The 10,285-nt window shown below is 52.7% G+C and overlaps 1 long non-coding RNA gene across 1 annotated transcript; it reads right to left on the bottom strand.

Moving 5' to 3' along the window:
• Positions 1-1,311: 1,311 nt before the first annotated feature.
• On the bottom strand, positions 1,312-5,729 carry LOC139826768 (uncharacterized). Its single transcript, XR_011736904.1, has 2 exons — positions 4,484-5,729; positions 1,312-3,776 (listed from the first exon to the last, which is right to left on the bottom strand). It is a non-coding gene; the product is annotated as an uncharacterized lncRNA (long non-coding RNA).
• Positions 5,730-10,285: the final 4,556 nt, after the last annotated feature.

The raw sequence follows: 10,285 nt of genomic DNA, 5'->3' as shown, positions 1-10,285 counted from the left end.
TGAGTTCCTGGAGGTACATTTGAATGATCTACCAGGGGCCACCACACAGTGCAAAGGTTCTGCGGACAACACACTGTTCTGTGGGTGATCAGGGAGGCGATGAGCCACCCCATAGCCTGAAAGACACTCTGCCCTATGGCCCTGCTGCTTCCTTCAGAAATGGTAAAACTCCACCTGTAGATACAAGGTGCTCATCCTAACCCCTGCTAGATAACCTGAGCATCAGTCCTAGGAGGAAAGATTATATCAGCAACTATTAATACAGCGATACAAACCAAAAAAGAACGCTCCATCTTCATAGCAGTCAAGAATTTTGGGAAAACGCAAAGCACCAGGCATTGATTCAATAAATGAAACATAGTTACAAACATACCTTCTACTATAGCTGCTGCTGAATCTTTGCTGCTCCTGAAGATCTTACGTCAAACAGGCACCTCCACTTCTCCAAACACATCGGCCTATGTACCTTAAACAGCTCAACAGCTGCCGACTGTTGAAGGAGTAGCAAACAACCAGCACCAAAGCAGTCCTGGAGCAGAATGAGCTCCCCGCTCAGGGGCTGGGGCTCGACTACTCTGAGCCCCACCCACCCCCTTCCCACAATCCCCTGAGAAAGGGGAGGGCGTCAATCACCCCAGGGCCCGTCCACCACCCTTATGAAATCACCTGGGCCCTCACTGGAAATGACAGCACCTGCACTCCTGTCAGGCTCTGTCAGACACTGTCGGTTTTTGTCAAGCCCTGTCAAGACCTCTTGGGGTCTGTCAGACTCTGTCAGGCTTTGGTGGGCTCTGTAGGGTTCTGTCGAGACCTGTTGGGCTCTGCTGAGTCCTGTCAAGATTTCTCAGGCTCTGTTGAGACCCCCAGGGCTCTGTCATACATATCAAGGCTCTATCAGGAACTGACAAGATTTGTCAGGCCCTGACGCGTCCTGTTGGCCTCTGTCAAGCTTTGTCAGGCTCTGTGAGGATCCGTCAAACTCTCTCGGGCTTTGTCAGGCAGTGTCGAGACCTGCCGGGCTCTGTTGGGCTTTCTGGAGCTTTGTCAGTCCCTGTCATGCCCTGTCAGGGAGCCCACGAATGGGGGTTGAAACGTGGGTCAAGGGGGAGGAGCCCAACAGGGAGGGCGGGGTGCTTAGAAAGGGGGTGGGGCCTGGTTGGGACACACCCCTCGAGGGAGGCACATTGGGGGGACTGAGCTTGGGGGAGGGTGGAGTTGGCAGTGGCCCCACCCACATCTTCAGCCCCAGCCTCAACCCCAAACCCCAGCCCCAAATCATTCACTGGAAACAGAACAAACCACACGCTTACGTTTTTTTTACATTTTTTAATTTTATTGGGTGAGAATTGGCCCCAAAACCAAGTTAAAAATCCCCCAACATGGCCGTGGGTGAGCCAAGTGAGGATGGCAGCAGCACAGTGCTGCCCTTTTCCAAGATGGCCCCCATGGGTAACCAGAGTCATGAGTCCCACCACCCACCTTGGGCCCCAAAATGGCCACACTACACAGGCTCCGCCCACCTCAGCCCCACCCTCCCAGCACAGGCTTGGCAGCCACGACATCCATAGCCCCAGCCACCAGCAGAGACACAGCAGCCAAGGTGGCCACGCCCATCAGGGTTGCCATCTTGTTCCCATTGGCAGGGAGGGCACAGGGCAAAGCACAGTGCAGGGCCACAGGGGCAGCCAATGGGAGCAGCTGATACAGCCAGGAGCTGCCACCAGAGCACAGCCCAGAAAAACAGCCCCTGTGGCAGTGCCAGCATGGGCACCAGCCTCGCCCCCCCAGTCATCTCGGATTCCAAGCAGGGTGGAGCCCAGCAGCCATGCTATCCTCATTTTCTCCGTTGTGTGCAGGGCCCCACACAGCATCGCAACCCAGGACATCTGGTGGGGTGAGGGGACCCAGGAATGTGGATCTATGGGCAGAATGCAGAAACTGTGGGGTGCTAAATATTAATGAGGCACAGTGCTGGAACTATATGGTGCTGCAGAGCAGTGCTGTGGATGTATAGGGTAGACCAGATGTGTGGGGTGCTGTGGGGCACTGCTGTGGGTCTATGCGGCAGAGTGCAGGAGCTACAGTGTGCTGTGGGGCAGCATTGCTGGCCTATGGGCGAGTGTGAAGCAGCTATGGTGTTTTCTGGGACAGTGCTGTTGATCTATAGGGCAGAGGAGCCATGGGGTGCTGTGGGGTTACACTGTGGGTCTATAGGGCAGAGTGAACAAGATATGGGGTGCTGTGGAACAGCACTGTGCATCTATGGGGCAGAGTGGAGACATAGGGTGCTGTGGAGCAGTGCTGTCCATTTATGGGGCAGAGTAAAATCAGCTACGGGGTGGTGTGTCTGTATAGGGCAGATTAGAGTGGCTACAGGGTGCTGTGGATCTACAGGGCAGAGTAGAGGTGCTATAGGGTGCTGTGGGTCAGTGTGTGGGTCACTCACCTGCAGGGTTTCAGCCTCTTCAGGGGTGTTTCACCCCACAACAGCCCCATTGACCCCATAGCCCCCCTGATCCCCACAGCCACCCCACAGACCCTTGTGACCCACCCATAGTAGGCAGTGCAGGCGTGGTCGGGGGGAAAGGGTGGTCAAGTGGACAGAGGTGTGGGGTGCTGTGGGGCAGCACTTTGCACCTATGGGGCAGAATGCAGCACCTAAAGGCTGCTATGGGGCAGCTCTCTGGGTCTAAGGGGCAGAGTAGAGTCCTATGGGGTCCTGTGAGGCAGTACTGTGGGTCTATGGGGCAAGGTCAGTATGGGGTGCTGTGAGGCACTGCTATGGATGTATGGGGCAGAGTACAGCAGCTATTTGGTGCTGTGGGGCAGTACTGGGCATCTATAGGGCAGAGTGGAAGAAATGAGGTACTCTGGGACGCTGCTGTGGATGTATGGGGCAGAGCACAGGAGCTATATGGTGCTGTGGGGCAGTACTGGGCATCTATGGGGCAGAGTGCAGGAGCAATGGAGTGTTGTGGGGCAGCACTGTGGCTCTATGGGGCAGAATGGAGCAGCTGTGGGGTGTTGGGCACTTCTGTGGATCTATGGGGCAGAGCGGACGATGTCTGGGGTCCTGTGAGGCAGTGTTGTGGGTCTATGGGGCAGAGTGTAGGAGCTATGGAGCATTGTGGGGCAGTACTGTGGGTCTATAGGGCAGAGTACAGGAGCTATAGGGTTCTGTAGGGCAGCACTCTGCATCCATGGGGCAGACTGAAGACAAATCAGGTACTCTGTGGCACTGCTGTAGATGTATGGGGCAGAGTGGAGAAGCTATGGGGTGCTGTGGGATAGCAAGCAAGAGCTATAGGGTGCTGTGGGGCAGTGCTGTGGATCTATAGGGCAGAGTGGAGGTGCTATGGGGTGCTGTGGGTCAGTGTGTGGGTCACTCACCTGCAGGGGGTTCAGCTTCTTTCATCCCACAACAGCCCCATTGCCCCCACAGCCCCCCTGACACCCACACCACCCCATAGACCCTTGTGATCCCCTCCGCTTCCCCACCATGGTGTGCAGTGGAGGAACAGTCAGCCGGGGGGGGGGGGGGGGCGGGCGCGGTCAGCCAGAGGCGGGGGGAAGGGGCGCGGTCAGCCAGAGGCGGGGGGGGGGGTGGGCGCGGTCAGCCGGAGCAGGGGGGGTGCGGTCAGCCGGAGCGGGGGGCGCAGGGCGCGGTCAGCCGGAGCGGGGCGGGGGGGGCGCGGTCAGCCGGAGCGGGGCGGGGGGGGCGCGGTCAGCCGGAGCAGGGAGCGGCCAGGCTGCCTTCGCTGTTCTCTGAGCAGGAGCTGCAGGAGGAAAGGGAAGGAAAGGGCCGTTATTTGTGTCACAGTCCTGTCAAACAGCCTCAAATCCCCCCGCTTCAATCTTAACTTAGTGGGCAAATTATTTGCCAAAAAATGGATCTTAAAAGCTTCCTTGACAACAAATAATCCTTAAAACAGCCCCAAAATCAAGTAAATTGAATTTGAGACCAAACAGCCTTAAAAATCTCAAAGACCCACCCAAATATGGTCCCTCACAGCTTTATATAATAAGATATATATGTAAAAATAGATTAGATACATTACATAGTAATTATATATATTAATATAGATATTAATATTATATAATGAATATAATTATTAATACATTATGTTATATATGTCATTATATATTAAATATTAATTACATTAATATCAATGAATATTAGTTGATTAGTTCATTATATCAGATTATATATTATATATATTTCTACTATTCATCAAATAATATCATTTATATTAGTATATTACTATATTGATTTTATATATTTAATGTTAATATATTATTTAATAAATAAATTAAATTGAAATATATTAAATTAAATTAAAGAATTTAAATGTAAATTGAATTAAATTAAAAATAAAAATAAATTTTAAAATACAATGTAAACAATTAAGTGGGTTTAGGGAGGCGGCGACCAATCAGCACCTTCCTCTCCTCAGAGGCAGCGACCAATCAGCACCTTTCTCACCTCGGAGACAGCCGCGCGGGGCGCAGTCAGTGGAGGCTTTCCCGCCAGACGGCACCGGCCAATCAGCGAGCGCCTCCTCGGCCCCCTCAGCGTGAGGGGAGAACGGGAGGGGGAGACAAAACGGCGGCGGGTTAAAAAAGCCGAATTTGTTCCCGCTTAAATATTAATTCAGTAAATTATCCATAAATAGATTTTAAAAGCTTTTTTTGGGGTCCAAATCAGCACCAGATCTGGGACCTCCAGCTCCGGACACGTTCAGTAAAGTGAATTCAGCCCCAAAACCCCTCAAAAAGCAACGAAATGCCCCTCCCGACTTTAAATACAAAAATTCACACACTTATCTCAAAAACTATTTAAATTGTTTCCACAATTAATAATTTAAACAATTAAGCGGCTTTAGGAGCCTCAGAACCGCCCAAAATGCTCAAAAAAAAAAAAAAAACGAACTCAAAATCTCAGAAAGCCCCGTTTCAATGTAATAGTTTAAATTAACAAGTGGTTAAAGGAAAAAGCCGCATTTGGACTCCCCAGATCGCCCCCCGGTCTTCAAATATTAATCCACTGTATAAATTCTTATCAATAAGTAGATTCAAAAACCTTTGAAGTCGCAAATCGGCTCCTCAAACTTTAACCGCGTTACATAAACTTTTTAAAAGCCGATTTAGACCCAAACGGCCCCAAAACGGCTCCTCCCCCCCCCGGATCCGCACTGAACACGCTCAGTGCCCTCGGAAGTCAAACACAGCGATGTGACATTAATAAATCAACAATTACATTCTAGGAGCCTCAACCCGCCCGAGATGTTCCAAATAAAACCTCTAAACATAATAATTTCAATAAATACGGGCTCTAAAAAAACCCTGATTTGGACTCAAAATCCCAGGGAAAAGCCCCAGATCCCCCGAGGTTTAAACTTTAATTCTCCTGACACACCGTCAATAAACGGATTTTAAAGGCGCCTTTTGGCACAAATCGGCGCCCAAAAAAACCAAAAAAATACTTAAAAAAACCTTTTAAAAGCCGAATTCGACCCAAACCAGCCCCGATTGCTGAGAAAATCCCCGGACCGGCTCCTCCCGCTTTAAACACGATTTAAACCGCTAAAGCGGCTGCGGGAGCCTTAATCCCCGCCCCCCGTCACAAACCCGCGGCTTTAGAACCCCCAGCACAGCCCAGCCCGCGATCCCTCATGAACCCGCCGAGCCCCGGTTAACACCGCACGGTAACGACCGCCCCAGCCCGCCCCGCTCACTGATTCCGGCCGCCGTTCCCACCGCTCCCGGGGTCCCACGGTGAAGACGGGGGGGGGGGGGTGGTGGTGGGGGGTGGTGCTCAGCCGGCTCGTCAGCGCTGAGCGGCTCGCGTAACGGCTGACGCATCCACCTTTGTGGTCCTGCGAGCGCCCTGCGTCGCCCTATTTATCGCCTCGTTGTCCCGCCTGGTTCTGCCCCCCACCAGCCCTCCGGCCAATGGGCGAACCGCCCGCCTCAGCCGCGCTGCCCAATCAGCGCTTCGCTGCTGTGGGCGAACGTCGGCGGGAAAACGGCGACCAATCAGCGCCTTTTGTACCTCAGGTGCACTAGCGAATCAGCGCCTGGCACTGGGAGTGCGAACTTCGGCGGGAAGGAAGTGACCAATCAGTGCCTTCCTCTCCTCAGCTATACGGTGACCAGTCAGTGCCTTTCTCCCACCTCCTGGGAGAACCCCGCGTGGGGATGAGCCAGTGGGCGACTTCCGCGGCTGACACCGTTAGCCAATCACCGAGCGCCTTCTCCCTCCCTCAGTGTAAAATAGCGAATGTGCCGAGAAAGGGGAAACAAGATGGCGGAAGAAGGGGCGTCGTGACGGCAGCGACTGAGGAGGAAGGGGGGGAGTCGGGGCTGGGCAAAAAAAGCGGCTGCTCCTTGGGCAGCAGCAACGATCGGGGGATGTGGGGGGCGGAAAAGCGGCGGCTCCTCAGGCAGCGGCAGCAGCGATCGGGGGATGTGGGGGGCGGAAAAGTGGCGGCTCCTCAGGCAGCAGCAGCAGTGATCGGGGGATCGGGGGATGTGGGGGGCGGAAAAGCGGCGGCTCCTCCGGCCGCGGCCAGGACGTGGCTTCACGGGCACCGGGGGCGCGAGACCACGCGCTGCGGGGCGGGCGCGGAACCGGGGGCTCCGGGGGTCCCGCAGCGGCGGCCGTGGGGCGGGATGGGGCGGCTGTGGCCGTACCTGTGGGCACTTAAGTGGCTGCTGTGAGGGCTCGTGAGAGGCACGTCTGGGGCTCTTAGGGGGCAGGTACAGGGCTGCTATAGCGGTACCTGTGGGGCAGCCATAGGGTTGCTGTGGGGTTACTTAGGGGTCACGTATTGCGGGCGGGGTGGGGGGTGCAGCTGACAGTGGCCCCACCTACGGGGGTGGGGTCAATGCTGAGGGGCGGGAACTGGGAGGACACGCCCACGGGGAGGCCGCCTGGGAAAAGGGAGCAGGGGGTGCAGCCTCCGTGTGTCACGCCCCCGTAGGAGGAGCCTCTTGGGGCGGGGTTACCATGGGACACGCACGATGGGGGCGTGGCTTAGGAAAGGAGAGGTGGAGCCGAGGTATGGGTGGGCTGTGTATAGCACGTGCTCTGAGGGGGTGTGGTTTAGTAGGGATGACGGTGGGGATGGACCTGGGGGCGGGACTTCGGTGCACGGTCCTGCTGGGGGTGGGCACGACAAAAGGGGAGGGGTCTGTAAGGGACACACCCCTCGGGCAGGGCACAGACTGGTGGGGGGGAGCTTGGAAGGGGTGGAGGTGGGGTGTGGTTTTCTCAGACCACGCCCCTGGAGGGAGAAGCCAGACTGGACAACACACTGAAACATTAAAATTAACTGCTGGTAATCAGATGGACATTGCTGTCTTTTTACTGTAACTCAAAGGTAACTAATACCGATCATGTTCTCACACAACCCCAAAAAAGCTGTAGTTAAATTTAGACAATCATAACACTGTTTTCTAATTTTATTTTACATCTAAACATCTTTTAATGTTCTGTTGGGAATCATTACTGCCTGGGAACTTTTTAATGCCTCCATTTATAAACAGCCACTATCTGGTGGTTCCTTTTTACCTCTCTTTGGAAAAAAAAGTGTAACGTTTTGACTCTGTCCGGTTCTGAGCGTTGTTGCCTCCAATCTCATGGCTCTGTTGTAATATAAATACTAAACACTCCCGATTACTTTCCAATACTGTTTAAAATCTAAAGCTTCCTTACATAGTTTCCTATGCAGTCATTCGTGTCTGCAGTTTATTTCATAACGGTTGTTCAAATGTAGCTACTAATGACTCCAATTTAGTTTTCTGCCTTAATCATTTAAAAGGAATTCCAAACAATGTGTTTTTTAAACTATGATACAGATTGGGAATAATTGCTCCCTAGTTCACCAAGTAATAGCTGAAATTAAATTTAGTTATTGATCACGCCTAAATAATTTCATTTACACTTCAACATTTTAATCCTTACATTACTACCAGGCGAATTAACTAGCACACATTATTTATTATTATAGATATAAACTAGAGATTTTTTCTCTACAGGTATTACTTCCAAATAGTGCTCCAGTATTTATATTCACTCTTTTACTATATAAATTTGGGATAATTACTGTCTGCAGAACTTTGAGTAACAGCTAGAGTAGATTATAGGCATTATTTACTCCCAAAGACTCTTCTGGTTACTCTTACTTAAGTTTTAATTCTAAATGTCTTACAGTAAGTAAGTAGTTAAAATAATAAAACACAAGGACCTTGGAATTTCCAGGAAAACCCACCGTGGCGCCTCGACGTGTCCAGAGTTTGTCGGTGCCGGCTCCGCCAACAACGCGTCCGACGAGCCCCACGGTGCTGCCGAGGCTGCGGCAGCGCGAGGGAACCGACCGCGAGCGTGGGGAGGAGACTCAGCCCAGCAGGTACCACACGGAACGTGAAACTCCGGGCAGCGCACCTTCATTTCAAGGGAGGAACACGCACACAGAGCACAAAGGACGTTACTCTACCTGAGACACACACTGTCCTTAGCAGCTGCACAGCAACGTTGTCTCTGTGATTTGGAGTTCTGGTGGCAAATGATGGAGCTCTGTACGTCGCACCTTTCAAACCTGCACACAGAAAGACGCTTCACCCCACAGGTGACACCAGAAACTAGGAAGCCTCCAAAAAGAATTTACAACCCCACATCCAAACCAGTTACACTCACCCCCACAACCAATCCTGCTCTACACACATTTCCTTCTCCTTCAGACACCCTTCAACAGCCAGATCCACAGTCATCTCCCAATGGGTCATTCACTGCACTAAACGCAGCAGGGCGGGGGAGAGGGGGGGGAACTAAAGGAAATTTAAAAAAAACCCTCCCTGACTGTGTTTTTTTCAGTGGCATTTCTTGGCGTTATTTTTGTCGGGCGTTGGAGGTAAAGGTTTAGCTTCCATTACCTGCTGGGCAGTCGTCACTGCATGCCCAGGTTCACGTACCCCTTGCTTTATGCAAAGCTGCTTCCATCAGCGACCCAGGAGTCTTCAGCATCCTCCAGCGGCTGGTCCTTTCAATCCGCTCCACCGGAGCGAACAGCTTCTGCTGTTTCCAAGCAATCGTGGGTCACCGACTGCAAAACGGATCCACTGAGGAAAGAAGCCGGATCGACAATGTTAGTGGTAGAAATATTTACATCTTTAAACGTTCTAAGGAGCCATCGAGGCAGGGATGTCGTTTTTACACAAACGGGGACGGACACTGACACACAGATACCTGGCCGCGAGCCCTGCGGGGCGAACAGCGCCTCTGCCCCCGGCCGTGCGCCGCAGTACCCGAGTTTCGCCACAGGGCGGCAGCACTGAGGCGCGCTGCGGCACGGCATTGGGGCGCCCGGGTGCAGCACCGCGCTTTGCCCACAGGACGGCAGCACTGAGACCGCCGCGGCAGCCCGGGCCGAGCGGTTGTGCCGCGTTTCGCGGGAATCCCGCAGAAAAATAAACAAAAAACAAACACAACAAAACAAAAACGCACACAGAGAGCCGCGGCACGAAAGCCACGCGTACAGGACACAGAACCCGCTGGGCCTCACCCCGAGCTCCCACCGAAGCGGCGCCCCACTCGCCACACCACCAAGCCTGCAACCGCACCTTAGCTCTGGTTTTATGCGTCCCCCCTCACAGCGGAAAAAACCCTCCTATCTTGCATTGCTCTTTGGCATTACAATTGCGGCACGGCATTGGGGCGCCTGGGTGCAGCACCGCGCTTTGCGCACAGGCTTTCCTTCCTTGTCCAATTTATACAATGGCCTCTGCTCACAAGATTTCATCAAGGTTGCTCTATTCACATTATCACCAGGTGGTTCCTCAATCTCTTTCCTGTGAGCTAAAATACACCCGAACGGGCTCTTTTTCAGAATACCGCTACTACGCCGTCCTCCCATTACGCGTCACACGGAACGACACGGCTCATCTTGTAACAAATACGAGCAAATAACTATTAACACCTACAGCAGTACTCCACAGATAATACTCAAACCTACCCACGACACACCGCCCTCACAAGTTGTACTCCAAGTTTATCCCACCGTCTCCAAAACAAAACAATTCCGGTACCCAGCTCAAATCTCTCTAACACTCAGCACCGCAATTAGGACACTCTGCAACACAGATGGCTCCACAACGCTCACACTCCTCGCAAGTTAAAGCCACAGCAGCTCCTGCTGTAGTTTTCGGTGTTCAAGTGCATAGTCAGAACCAAGGCACATCCAAGAATTAAACCGAACTACGGTACTCTTCACAGCTACATACAGAG

Source organism: Patagioenas fasciata, unplaced genomic scaffold, assembly GCF_037038585.1.
Source record: "Patagioenas fasciata isolate bPatFas1 unplaced genomic scaffold, bPatFas1.hap1 Unplaced_156, whole genome shotgun sequence".
NCBI classification, from domain to species: domain Eukaryota; kingdom Metazoa; phylum Chordata; class Aves; order Columbiformes; family Columbidae; genus Patagioenas; species Patagioenas fasciata.
This window is presented reverse-complemented; position numbering and strand designations above follow the sequence as displayed.